We start from the raw sequence: 13,649 nt of genomic DNA, 5'->3' as shown, positions 1-13,649 counted from the left end.
GGCTTCCTAGCCATTTGGTCCTTAGTGAATGGGATTCTTCCATCCTAAGTGCAGGACTCTGCACTTGTCCTTGTTGAACCTCATCAGGTTTCTTTTGGCCCAGTCCTCTAATTTTTCTAGGTCCCTCTGTAACCTATCCCTACCCCTCAGCGTATCTACCACTCCTCCAAATTTAGTGTCATCTTCAAACTTGCTGAGAGTGCAGTCCACGCCATCCTTCAGATCATTAATGAAAATATTGAAAAAAAACGGCCCTAGGACTGACCCTTGGAGCCGTTGATCACTACACGTTGAGCCTGACGATTTAGCCAGCTTTCTATCCACCTTATAGTCCATTCATCCAGCCCATACTTCTTTAACTTGCTGGCAAGAATACTGTGGGAGACCGTATCAAAAGCTTTGCTAAAGTCAAGGAATAACACATCCACTGCTTTCCCCTCATCCACAGACCCAGTTATCTCCTCATAGAAGGCAATTAGGTTAGTCAGGCAAGACTTACCCTTGGTGAATCCATGCTGACTGTTCCTGATCACTTTCCTCTCCTCGTCACATGGCACTGTAATACATCGTCTCTAACACATTTTTTCCAAGTGTGAGCATGTTTTCAGTCTTACAAGGAAATACTGTGTGCATGGTTTTCTGATGTCCTTTCTACGGAAATACTATAGCTTGCAGCAAGGGAATTTGTTCTTTGCCTTAACCTACACAGAGTTAATTCTTGAAGAGCTATTCCTTAAGACCAGGATATTGGTATTTGGTCTGAGATCACTGAAAGAGGGGATTGCCTATGTGCTGTTTGTGACCACCTCTGTTCAATAACTGGTGTACATAAAACAAGTTGTACTAAGAATATACCCACATTCCATATTATGGATTTCTCCTCTAATGGGAAGATGACCTTCAGTCCTCTGATATCTGTGACTTCTTGGCAGAGAGGCAACAATGGTAGAGATTCAGTCAGGATCAATGGAAGCTACTTGGAGGTCCTGTTAGCAATGGAGGTTGCTAGGATAGAGTTTGGTCTAATGAGAGTTTTGCCTGAATAAGAAACTAGGACTGTGCTCAAAAGAAAGAATAGGTTTATTGCTTTAACTAGGCACTACTTCATTTTAAAACATTTCCTTATTTTAATATAAAATGTAATAAATAGAAAACAAACATTTATAACACATGTATTAAAACAAAACAATTTGGGACTAAGTTTAAAAAAATGATTATTTTGTAACTTAGATTGGGTTTATATTTATTTATTTGGTATTGGATATAGAGGGAAGAGGGACAGAACTACCTTATCTGACCCAGTCTGAAATCCACTATTCATTAATTCTCCAAATCCCCTTAGATTGCTTAGATCAAATGTGGTTAAAAGTAGCCTTTCAAGTACATTTGAATCCCTGCAGGTTTTACTTTTACTCTGATGTTTTATTTAAAAATAAAGAGAAAAAATTCTTTTTATTCTTCTGCAGAATTTAATTCTTTTATAAAAAAAAAAGGAAAATGATCTTGAGAAAGTCCTTTCTGTTAACATAAAGATTGAATATACTTTCCCTAACACTGGAAACAATGAAAGGTGTAGGCATTGTACTTGTAAATGTGTACACTGCCAACCAAGAGGGCATTGCTCTAAGTAATAGACTTTAATGATTAGTCTCAGCCAGGTAATTTTAGATTTGGCTTAAAATAGCAATGACACTATTCACTTAGAACATAAAAATGATCATCGCCCCACAGACAATCTAGTCAATGGACATTCAAAGAGTTTTAGGATAAAGATTCAGTCTTATAGAGCCACGTCCTGGCCCTTTCTATACAGGTACGCAAATAGAGGGAGATGATCTTGTGGTTAAGGCACTTCACCAAGATTTATGAGCTTTGGTTTCAGCTCTTAGCTCTGCCACAAATCTTGCACAACCCTCAGCAAGTCATTTCCACCCGGATCCAGCACAGCATTTGCTTTACATTAAGCTTGTCAGTGGGACTACTCACATGCTTAAAGCTGAACATGTGCTTCAGTGGTTCACTAAGTCTGGGCTTTCATCTCTCTGTGGGTCATGGCCCCATCTGTAAAACAGGGATAATACTACTTCCAATCCCAGCCTCACAAGGGTGTTGTGAGACTAAATCCATTACTCTTTGCAAGGTGTTCAGTTACTATGGTGATACAAGTCATGTAAGCACCTAGACAGATAATGGGAGAGGACGCAGGAGATGTCTGCTATTCCCTGAACCCTCCTAGCACAATGAGGTACCCAAGCTCACTCAGGGGAACCATATGGTGGAAAGTCCATGAATGGGGACTGCCACAGGACAATATTTGCTATCAGTTTTTAAACAGAACTTCCCCATTGAAATCAATGAAACGTTCTGGTTAACAATCAATGGCACAGTGTGGCCCAGAATGCCCTGCCCTGCTATGTGGGCCTTTTCCATGTTAGGGACTTTCTTGCTGTCAGTATATAATTCACTTCAAACTAATGTTCCTTTTTGACTTGGTAGTAGGTGAAGGAGGGAGGAAGCTAGAGGTAACTTGGATTCTACTTTATACCTGTTTTAATAAATAATGGACCCATACTTGTAAGAGTTTTACCCTACAATCATTTGCAGGAAGGAACAAGGACTCAAAATTGTAACAGTACATATAAAGGGCATTGTGTACATGGAACTTGGTCATTTTTGTGCACTTGCTTTAAAAATGTGGGTCAGAGAGATTTGGAATTTATGCTACAGAGAAACAACATTGCATGTGCAAGGCAGGTACACAGTATATTTTGATGCAAAGTTCATACCATTGACCTGACAAATTTATTTCCTATATATACCAAGTGGAACTGATATTACAAAAATTCAAACCCCAACTATAGTAATCTTGGCCAAAAAGCCCATTAGATATGTGTATATGATGGACCTTGGAGAAAAACTCCCCAAAGTAACTTTCTGTCCTATATCTTTCATAGAGAACATAGCACATTTGTATTTCTCAGATCTGACAGATACATTTATTTACAGTGAATGATGCTTTTAGAATTGCAAGCTAGATTGCTCTGTATTATAGGGAATGTCATTGTATAGAGCAGCCAAGCATAAAGAAAATAAATATAATGAACATAAAAAGCTAGCCAATGCTGCTTTGTACAGCTAACATATGAAGACAAATAGTTTTTTGAACACAGCAAGACTTTGTAGATACAACCAACTAAAGAGAATAATTCTGACAGTCCAATTCCTTTGCTTTCCACAAAGTTAAAACTGGGTGGTCTGTTGTTTTATGAGTGTCTTGTGCTCTTGTTTACATATATTAACCCCAAAAAATCAATTATATTGCTGGAATTCTTTCAGAAATGACTTAAAAGTGACTCCCAAGAGCAGTTAGACTGCTGGCCAAGCACATATATCTCACCTAAACACACTTTATCACATCTTGCTAGAGCCTAGAATGGCACAAATTCTACTGCTACAGCAGGGCTACTTTGATCTGATCACATGAAGTGAGGCGTGCTCTCAACCATCATAGATGTCAATGGAACTTGAGGATGAGCAGCATCTTCTATGACATGCTCAGCACTGTGCAGGATTGGGTCTTTTGTCTGCAAGGGCATATTAGTTCAATAATATCAGTCCATATTTGTCCGTTACTTAGGCTACTCCTGAAAAAGGATTAGGAAACTCTGCCAGATTGCACTTATTTACATTATGATAACATTCATTATCAATATGTCAATATTTTCATCAAAATTATTTGATAATCTAGGCTCAGGTTACCATAAGGGTTGCCATTGTGGCCCATATCTGCACAAGCTGCTCTGTTGTGCCAGCTACAATTTGACCTCCTATTCTCAGGCTTGACATGCATGCACCATCAAGGAAATATTCAAAAAGGAGTCCAAAGGTTAAGATCCATTATCAGTGCTGAGCAAAAAAAGAACTCACTTTGACCATAAGAACATAAAAATGCAAAAATACTGGGTCAGATCAAAGATCCATCTAGCCCAGTATCCTGTCTTCCAACAGTTGCCAATTCCAGGTGCCCCAGAGGGAATGAAAAGAGCAGGTAATCATCAAGTGATCCATCCCCACATCCCCCAGCTTCTGGGAAAGGGAAAGGGAAAGGGAAAAAGATAGGGGGAGGGAATGAAAAAGGACAGAAATGTTATTTGCAAGGTGCACTCACTATCTTTTGCCCTGAAGCTCAAGACGAAATATGAGGAAAAGCTGTTGCTCTGTATAAAATGGAGTTTGAACATCACAAAGGAAAGAGAAAGAAAAATTATTTAACCCACAAATTGAACTTACATTTCAGATTTTTTTTTTGCAGTCTTTAGGTTGTTTAGGCTTGTGATCCCAGCAAGCCTTTTTAAAAAAAATAATAAATAAAACAGCAAATTTACTCTCCAGAGGTACAAACTTGCATTTTAATGGGGACTGGGTTTTTTCAATGGGAATTTTGCTTGCATAAGTATTTTATTATCAGCTCCCAAGTGAGATTTCCCACACTTTTATATCCATTATACTAAACATGTCACTACTAGAAGACTAGAACTCCTGGCTGCATGGAGTTCTAAACCTCCTTCCCAGACAAGATCTCCCAAATCAGGGTCGCCTCATTGTATCCCAGAAACTGGACACTGAACTGATCCACCATTACAACAGCCTCCTCAGATATTGATCCATTTATTCACACAAAATGAAGTTTTGAGGTGGAGGAGAAATCTGAATAACGAGATCAAATTTGGCACTATGCCTGTTATTGATGGTGAAAGATATCTACAGGTGTTTGGTTGCTCTGTTAACACTTCCTTTGAGGAAAACTGTCTTCCCCCTGCCTACAGTATGCAATAATCTGACAAATATTTAGGAAAACATTGTTCAGTGCAGCCAACCTTGAAATGTACCTGTGACAGGATTGGTCACAGAGACCCCCTTGAGGCTGTCACCTGATGTGCTGGAATTACCTCTGAGCCTGTTTTCTGATGGCAGTGTGGGAGTCCAGAACCCTGGCTTGTTGAGCCAGACACACTCTGAACCATGCCCCCAAAGCTGCAGGCTTTAACCAAAAACTGCTCAGCAAGTCACCTATCTCCAGCACCCAGACACCCAGTTCCCAATGGGATCCAAACCCAAATAAATCTGTTTTACTCTGTATAAAGCTTATACAGGGTAAACTCATAAATTGTCCACCCTCTAGAATACCGATAGAGAGATATGCACATCTGTTAACTATAGAAGTAGGATTTAAGTGGTTTCAAGTAATAACAGACGGAACAAAGTAAGTTACCAAGCAAAATAAAACAAAACACGTAAGTCTAAGTCTAATACATTTAAGAAACTGAATACAGGTAAATCTCACCCTCAGAGATAAGCTTCTTTCACAGACTAGACTCCTTCTTAGTCTAGGCCCAATCCTTTCCCCTGGTACAGTTCTTATTAGTTCCAGCCCAGGTGGTAACTAATGGATTTCTCATGACTGGCAGCCTCCTTTGTTGTGTTCCACCTCCTTTTATATCTTTAGCACAAGGCAGGAGTCCTTTGTCTCTCTCTCGGTTCCCAACCTTCCTTCTAAATGGAAAAGCACCATGTTTAAGATGGATTCCAGTATCATGTGACATGTTCACATGTCCTGTGAACTTCATTACTCACAAGAAGGCTTGCAGATAAATAAATCATCTACAACCAATTGTCCTAGTCAATGAGAGCCATCAAGATTCTAAACCACTATTAATGGCCCACACTTTGCATAATTACAATAGGACCACAGAGTTAGACTTCATATTTCTAGTTCTAGATACAAGAATGATACATTCATACAGATAGGATGAACACACTCAGTAGATTATAAACTTTGTAATGATACCTTATAAGAGACCTTTTGCATGAAGCATATTCCAGTTACATCAAATTCACACTTATAAACATATTTCCATAAAACATATTGTGTTCAACTTCACAATACCTTCTGATGTCTAATCTATTTTAAGCAAGATCATCGAATAATTGACAAAGAACTCTCTCCAACCACAATTGACATCTGTCAGTGCTTTGCACTCATGCCTTCTGAGTTTTAGGAATAGGATGTTGCACAGAGATGGTGCTGGTCACACTAATGGATGATTAATTCCTGGCAATGGACAATGGGCAAACACCCATATTTTAACTGCAGGATTCCTCAGTATGATTCAGCCATAATATGTTATCATGCCTCATAGATATGGCAGGCAAGAATGTAACTGCAGTGAGTTGGTTCAGATCCTTCCTTTAGGAAAGATCCCAAAGAGTCTTGCTGGACAACTGAACCTCTGCTTCATGAGGTATTCACAGAGAGTTTCTCAATGCTCTGCCCTCTCTTCCTCCATATTCATCATATTTGAAAAACTTTTTGGAGGGTTCAGCATGATAGTGCTCCATGCACTAGACTGCTTTCCCTCTTGCATAATGCATCAATTTCAGTGTCGTAGTCTTAATCTTCAAAAGATGGCCCTGAGACTCTCCTGGACTGCCTCTCAGTATAAGGGAACTTTTCTAGGCAGTACTACTCCTCAGAGACTGTGAAATTATAAACTTTGAAGGTGAGACTCATGAGAGCTGTTGTGATAACAGGGCCTACAATTTTACCCTAATAGTGAGTTTAACTGTAAGGCGTGAGTGGAAGTTCATAAAATATCACAATAATCTAAAACAAATGTTGATGAGAAAAGGGTATGAAAGGGAGAGACAGACAGACTGAATTAGTCCAAACAAAAAAGTCCTAGTGATATAATTCAAGGACTATGATAAGATCATGCCTGGTAAACAAGAACAGTGTGAGATCAAAAATCAATGAACCAAAATGGGTGTGTTCAGAAATTAGGCCGATTGGTGGACAACATAATGAGGCAATGGGATATTCCACCCATAATTCCCTTTTATGGTCTTTCACGAAAGAGATCTGGAGAGAAAAAATGATTACTGGAGCAAGCTTCACCATCATGGCTGTCACGCTGACCATCTCCTGAGACCACAGACCTTCTTTATCATGATTCTGAGAGATTTTCTAACCAGACTGAGCCAGAGAGAGGGACACTGACACCTCCGCCAGCTCTGGCTTAATCCCAACACTACCTGGGATGTGAGACTGTCTTGCTGGCCCACCTGCCACAACTACCACCATGTGTCCTTTTCCTTCCTCATGTTATTTCTTTGCTTTTCTCTCTCTCTTTTTGCCATCTGTCTAGAAAGTGTCTGGGTTAACCAGTCAAGACTATATCTTCTGCAATGCTGTCATAAGCCTGTGACCAGAAGGAGGCAGCTAAATGCAATGCCCTAAAGATTATGGTGCTGGTACAAGTTTGACAGGTCTTGGAGTGACTGATAAGAATATCTGTCATGCCTGTGTTTTTCCAGCAGTGAGGATGCAAGTGAAAGTCAACATCAAAGATAGACACTGCATTTTCTATCTTTGCTGTTCTTTTCTCTTCCCTTATGTCACATAGAGGCTATTCTATTGGGGGCCCTACGCAGGAATATTTTTGTGGCCACCCTCTCCACACAACACATACTAAAAAATCAAATGAGGGTTCCCTTGAGCTGCTCGGGGCCTGCGCAATTATGCCTTGTGCTGGCACAGCTTGGGTATGTATTCATCTTGTCTTCTGTGAAACAGAATCAGACTTTAACAGCAGCAACAATGATAGCTCCAGCCCATTTCAACTAACTTCTCTTTTCTCCAGAAAGGACCATTATTACCATCTTAATACCATCAAGGAGACTGTCAAACAAGCGGTGAGGAGTTTCCGTCTTAGAACTCTCCACCGCTAAAGAGAAAGGGTACAAGGGATGTTGTTAAAATGAAAGCCTTAATTAATACTTGACATTTCAAATGCTTTAACTGTTTTTTCTTCTTTTCTGTATCTTTAATAAAAGGTTAAAATGATGTTAAATGGTGTACTTCCTATGGTACTAAGCAGGTGGATGTCTCTGTATCCCAAACCCCAAACATTGTTAACACGGCTTGATGTTGGACAGTGACTGGGTTATGTTAATACCTTTGATTCTATGGGCCCCTTTTTAGTGTATCTAACTAAAAACATCAAAGCATGAGCATAGCTTTCTTAGCATCTTCTCCACACCTCTGGAAATCCTTTAACAAAGGGATTACATCTTTAAGACAAAACACAAGTCTTGTATCTTTGCCATAGCTTTCCCACTGCTACTGTCACCATTGGTTAGGAGTTAGCTGGAATGTTTCAGCAGTAACATTGTAGCAGAAAATTAACTTTCATATTTGCCTGACTTAAAAAAAGAAAGCTTTACCTAAATATCTAAATACAAAGAAACACTAATGGTTCTGGGAAGGGGAAGGAAATTAAGGCATCCTATTCTAGTATAATTCCATGATATAGTCGAGAAACACTTGAGTTGTTTGTGTCTGCCAATTTAGCTCCCCCTGAGGTGCACTGTTAATAGTATAGGAAATATGAACTCAGGATAGTTTAATCAATAAAGAAGGGTGGGCAGATTATTCTTATAATAAAGATTATCTTCGTAAGGGCAACAGTATTAAACTGTAGTTCACACAAAACTGTTCTGAGTAATCATATCAAATACATGTGGAGCATCTGAAAACCTTGTTAATAATTTACTTTAATGATGAAGAAATTAATGACACTATTTCAAACCACTCTGGCTAGCATGCCAAATTATAATTGGCATGCATCATACATTCCATGGCTTGCCAGAAAATACATGGTGTTAACATACTCTTAATATCCATAAAATATATTTTAATAGAGTAATTTGTATGAAGTTATGATCTTTCTCACAGGAATTTCAAATGACACCAGAAATAAGGTCATCAAATTGGCATGGGATTTACATAGGAGTAGTACTGATAAGGAATTTAGTGAGGAGTGTATCCCAAAATTTTCTTTGTTTGCTGATGATTTGCCTCATCCAGGCCCTCAGCTTTCCAGGATGGTAAAATATTTTACTCCAAACAAGACATGTTGGAAACACAAAAGAGAGGAGTCAGTCACTGGAGAGAATTACCCCATAACCTGCTTGCACATGGAGGAGAGATCTTTGGACTCCTGCTTGAGATGGGATTGCACAGATAGGTTGCTTTTATTTTATATTCTTTTGAGGGTTATTGAAGTGGGTTTGGAAGGAAACTATATTTGTCTTGGACAGCTGAACTTCAATAAGGCACTATCGGGGATCCAATATTTTGCTGATGTTGGACAACAAGGGCAACAATAGATGACAACATGATGCTCTTCTTGGCTTAAAAAAGCCTGCAACAGGCAAATGCCAAGTCAGGACTCAGGGGCAAGGACTCGCTTTAGAGGAAGGAGGTAGTACCAGAGCCCTGCCTTGCATTTAGAACTGCTGAATGTAGGGTATGACAGACACTGTAAGCACCATATCAAAACGGTAACACAGAAGGGCTGGTAAGGTTTACTGTGGTCATGAGGGGAACCAAACAACCTGGAAGGAATTAGAATTATGTACATTGTCTCTGCAGATAAAAAATAAAATTAAAAAAAGATTTAGCATATAAATTATTTCCTCACACTATATTAGAATCATAAAATCATAGGACTGGAAAGGACCTTGAGGGGCCATCTAGTCCAATCCCCTGAACTGATGGTAGGACTAACTATTATCTAGACCAGGGATCGGCAACCTTTGGCATGCATCCCATCAGGGAAATCTGATGGCGGGCCAGGACAGTTTGTTTACCTGCAGTGTCCGCAGGTTCGGCCGATCACGGCTCTCACTGGCCGTGATTCACCATTCCAGGCCAATGGAGGCTACAGGAAGTGGTAGCCAGCACATCCCTTGGCCTGTGCCGCTTCCTGCAGCCCCCATTGCCCTGGAACGGCAAACCGCTGCCAGTGGGAGCTGCAATCGGCTGAACCTTTGGATGCTGCAGGTAAACAAACCGTCCCGGCCTGCCAGCAGATTTCCCTGATGGGCTGCATGCCAAAGGTTGCCAATCCCTGATCTAGACCATCCCTAACAGGTATTTGTCTAACCTGCTGCAAAGGTGGAGATTCCACAACCTCTCTAGGCAATTTATTCCAATGCTTAACTACTCTGACAGGAAGTTTTTCCTAATGTCCAACCTAAACTGCCCTTGCTGCAATTTAAGCACATTGCTTCTTGATCTATCCTCAGAGGTTAAGAAGAACAATTTTTCTCCCTACCCTTTATAGCAACCTTTTATGTAGTTGAAAACTGTTATGTCTAAGGCTAAGATTTTGTCATGGTTATTTTTCATAAAAGTCACAGACAGGTCACAGGCAATAAACAAAAATTCACGGAGGCTGTGATCTGTCCGAGACTTTTGCTGCTGTGGCTCCATGGTTTCTCCTGCCACTGTGGTGCCTTGAAGCTGTGGGGTTCCCCCTCTTCCTGAGGCATCTGGAAGCTGCAGGGAGCTCCCCCTCCACCCACGGTGGCTGGGAGCTGCAGGGTGACCATATTTCCCAAAGAAAAAAATGGAACATCTCCAGCCGTTCTTCAGAGGAGTCCCCCTCATCTCCTCTGCACGAGGCTGTCACCTGTCGCTGGAACCCTGAGGAGGGCTCCTTCAGGAGTCTATCGCCTGTCTCTGGAACCTTGCAGTGGGTCCCCTGTTGGCTGTCGCTGCTGTTGCCTGTTGACAAAACTCTGCCAGGGCCCTGCTGGCTGCCAGCTCCAGAGTCCTGCAGTCCCTGGGGCTGAAGCAGAGAATGTCACAGAGATCTCTGGAAGTCATGACCTCTGTGACATAAACATAGCCTTAATTGTGTCCCCTCTTGTTGCATCGCAGAGGAGCAGGGACAGAGTCTGACAACCCATGTGATCATAAGCAGAGAGTACTTTATTCATTTCCAGCATGCTCTTATATCCCATTATCGCAAGCAATCAGACAGTTGCTAATTGGTTAACAAAATATACACAGCCGCAGCTGTAACCCCATCCTAATTAACATCCTACACACCTGTTTGACGTATCATCCTATTTACAGTTAGCTGGCCGATGAGAGCGCGCCCAAGGTCAGCCCTTTATACACAATTCCCAGCGTTATCGGCTTGTCCCAGAAGCCTAAACAATCTCAGCATTTCACATTCTATTCCCAACACTTCCCCCCTCCACCCAAAATCAAAAAGGAGGGGAAAAAAAAGGGTTAAAAACATTAGCAAAACATTTCCAACTTATAACAACATAACACCACAATCTATCACAAACCAAAATTAAAACTTTATAAAGCCAACCTATATAACCATGCAATTCTTAACATAACCCCAACAACACCAAACAAAAACAAAGCACAACAAATAAATGGTGTAAATTCTACAGGATTCCCCCCTTCTCTATTGCACACCAACTTGTGGCAACCTTCTATTACCAAATCATCCCTCAGATGTCAGGCGATCAAACTGACACTGAGGGAGGGGGGGTCCTAGAAAAAACACAACATAAACCACATAAAACGCAAAAAACAATTCTGGCCAGAGAGAAAAAAAAAAACAACAAACAAACACCACAAAACAAAACAAAAAACACATAACATAAATTTAACTCTGTAAATAAATGCATGGTACATAAAATGCTATGCAGCTAACACCAATTTTCTTAATATCTAAAAAACAAAACAAAACTACCCCTACTGGGCAATCAATCATTACATACAATATACAAATACCCTTAGTACCATCAGGCAAAAAAAAAGGAAAATTACATCATCAATTAAATCATTTACAGTAATACAATTGCATCCTGACTTACTTCTAAATTCAACTGCTATTCCCTCCAGCAACCACAGAGTTAACTTTGTACTCTGCCTAACATTACTCGCTAGTAGTTAATTACCTTTTCTATCAACTACACCCTCAAGGTTATCAACCAGTATTCCAAGCTTGTTGTCTGTTGCCCGCCGCCTGGGCCCGATCCTTTTTTCTTCTTCAAGTTCTCTATCTATTGCGTGCCTGCCTGGGCCTGATCCAAAGCACTTTACATAAAGGTATTTTGGGTCACATAAATTCAAAGCCATTCTCCCAAATTTCCTAGATTTATGCCTACAACTCCCCGCTTTAAGAATACTCAACAAACCTTTAGGCCGAATTTTCTCAAACTTTAAAAACAAAAAGCAAATAGGCTCTAAAAAACAGGGGTTAGTAATGGGGAGGGGTAATATCATTTACAATCCAATTAGGGAGGGCAATACATGCTAAAAAAAAATTCCACAACACAGGGCGCAGCCTGCAAAATAAACCCCAAAATCCAATCAATACCACAGTTTTTAGCAGGAGTCCCAAATTTTTTCCTGCCAGTGTGCAATTCTTTGCTTCTTTACCAGGGTCAGTTCTCAATGTCTTTTTAGTCAGGAATTTCTAGACACTGGCAATATCAATGATGTGAGTGTTTTTTCTCCTGTTCCACCACCATCGTGGTTCAAGGTCTACGGGGGAAATTATCAGGACATCATCCTACACATTCAGGCAAAGCAAAAATTATCTCAATCAATTAAATCATTCAGGGAGGATCAAACAAAAAGAATCCTGGCATAGCAAACAAGCAACTTTCCTCCAGGGGCCCAGGTTGTGTACATCGTGTGGCTCTTTCAGACATTCCATCCACCACTGCAGCAGACATCTCTGATACTAACACAGTTGCAATTGCTTCACTGCTACTGCTTGCAGCCTCAAATCCCGAATGAGCAGTGGTAATATCTTGGACTAGTTCAGGAAATAGTTTTCCAGGCACTGCTTCTAAAGGCTTTAAAGTTTCAGCTGAGGTTTCCATAGATGTTACAGTTTCTGCAATGATTTGTTCTTCAATTGCTGCAGCTGTAACAGGCACAAATGTTTTTTGAGCCCCAGAGCTTTCAATACTAAAAATGGGTGAGCCAGTATCTGCCAGCTGCACAGCTAAATTCCCTTGCTCCTCTTCGTCTCCCTTTCCACACACAGGCAGTTCTTGAGGACACATGTCGCTCTGTAGAGGGGCCCCATTTACAACTGCCCCTGGGCATTCTGATACTAGGTTAGATGGCGCATCTCCTACATCATTCTGCATGGGGGCCTCAGCTGCAACCGCTTCAGTGTGCTCTGATTCCAAGGTAAACACAGTATCTTCTACCTCTGTCGTCCCAGGTGCCTCAGTTACCCCACTCTGCATTGCATCCCCAATAAAAGCTTCCTGAGTGATTTGCCGCCCATCGGATCCCTGAAGCCGAGCAGTTCGGGTGGGCTTGTCCATAGCAAAGGCAGTTTGGGGAGGGCCAGTGGATCCAAACCCTCGAGACCCGCGGTCAATTGGGGTCGATCGGGGCACACATCCCTTGAAAGGTATTAACTGAGCAAGACGTGTACCAGCAGTTATAGTCACAGGGGGACAGAGGGCACGTACCATTATCCCAATATTCCCCGTATAGTCGGCATCAATAAGGCCAGGCAAAACAAAAATACCTTGTTTCGATGTTGACGAACGGCCAATCAAAAGGGCACTCAGTCCAAATCCCAATGGACCATCGATGTTGGAAGGAAGAACTTGAACCTCGTCAGTCTCTAAAACTACATCTGTCGCTGTGGCCAAGTCCACTCCGGCACTGCCACGGGTTGCTCCGGTGAGGTGTTCCAGGCAGCCGGGTTGGTGGGTGGAGGCACTTGTGTCGTCGCGCTCCTCCAAGG

This window comes from Mauremys mutica, chromosome 3, assembly GCF_020497125.1.
Source record: "Mauremys mutica isolate MM-2020 ecotype Southern chromosome 3, ASM2049712v1, whole genome shotgun sequence".
NCBI classification, from domain to species: Eukaryota; Metazoa; Chordata; order Testudines; family Geoemydidae; genus Mauremys; species Mauremys mutica.
This window is presented reverse-complemented; position numbering follows the sequence as displayed.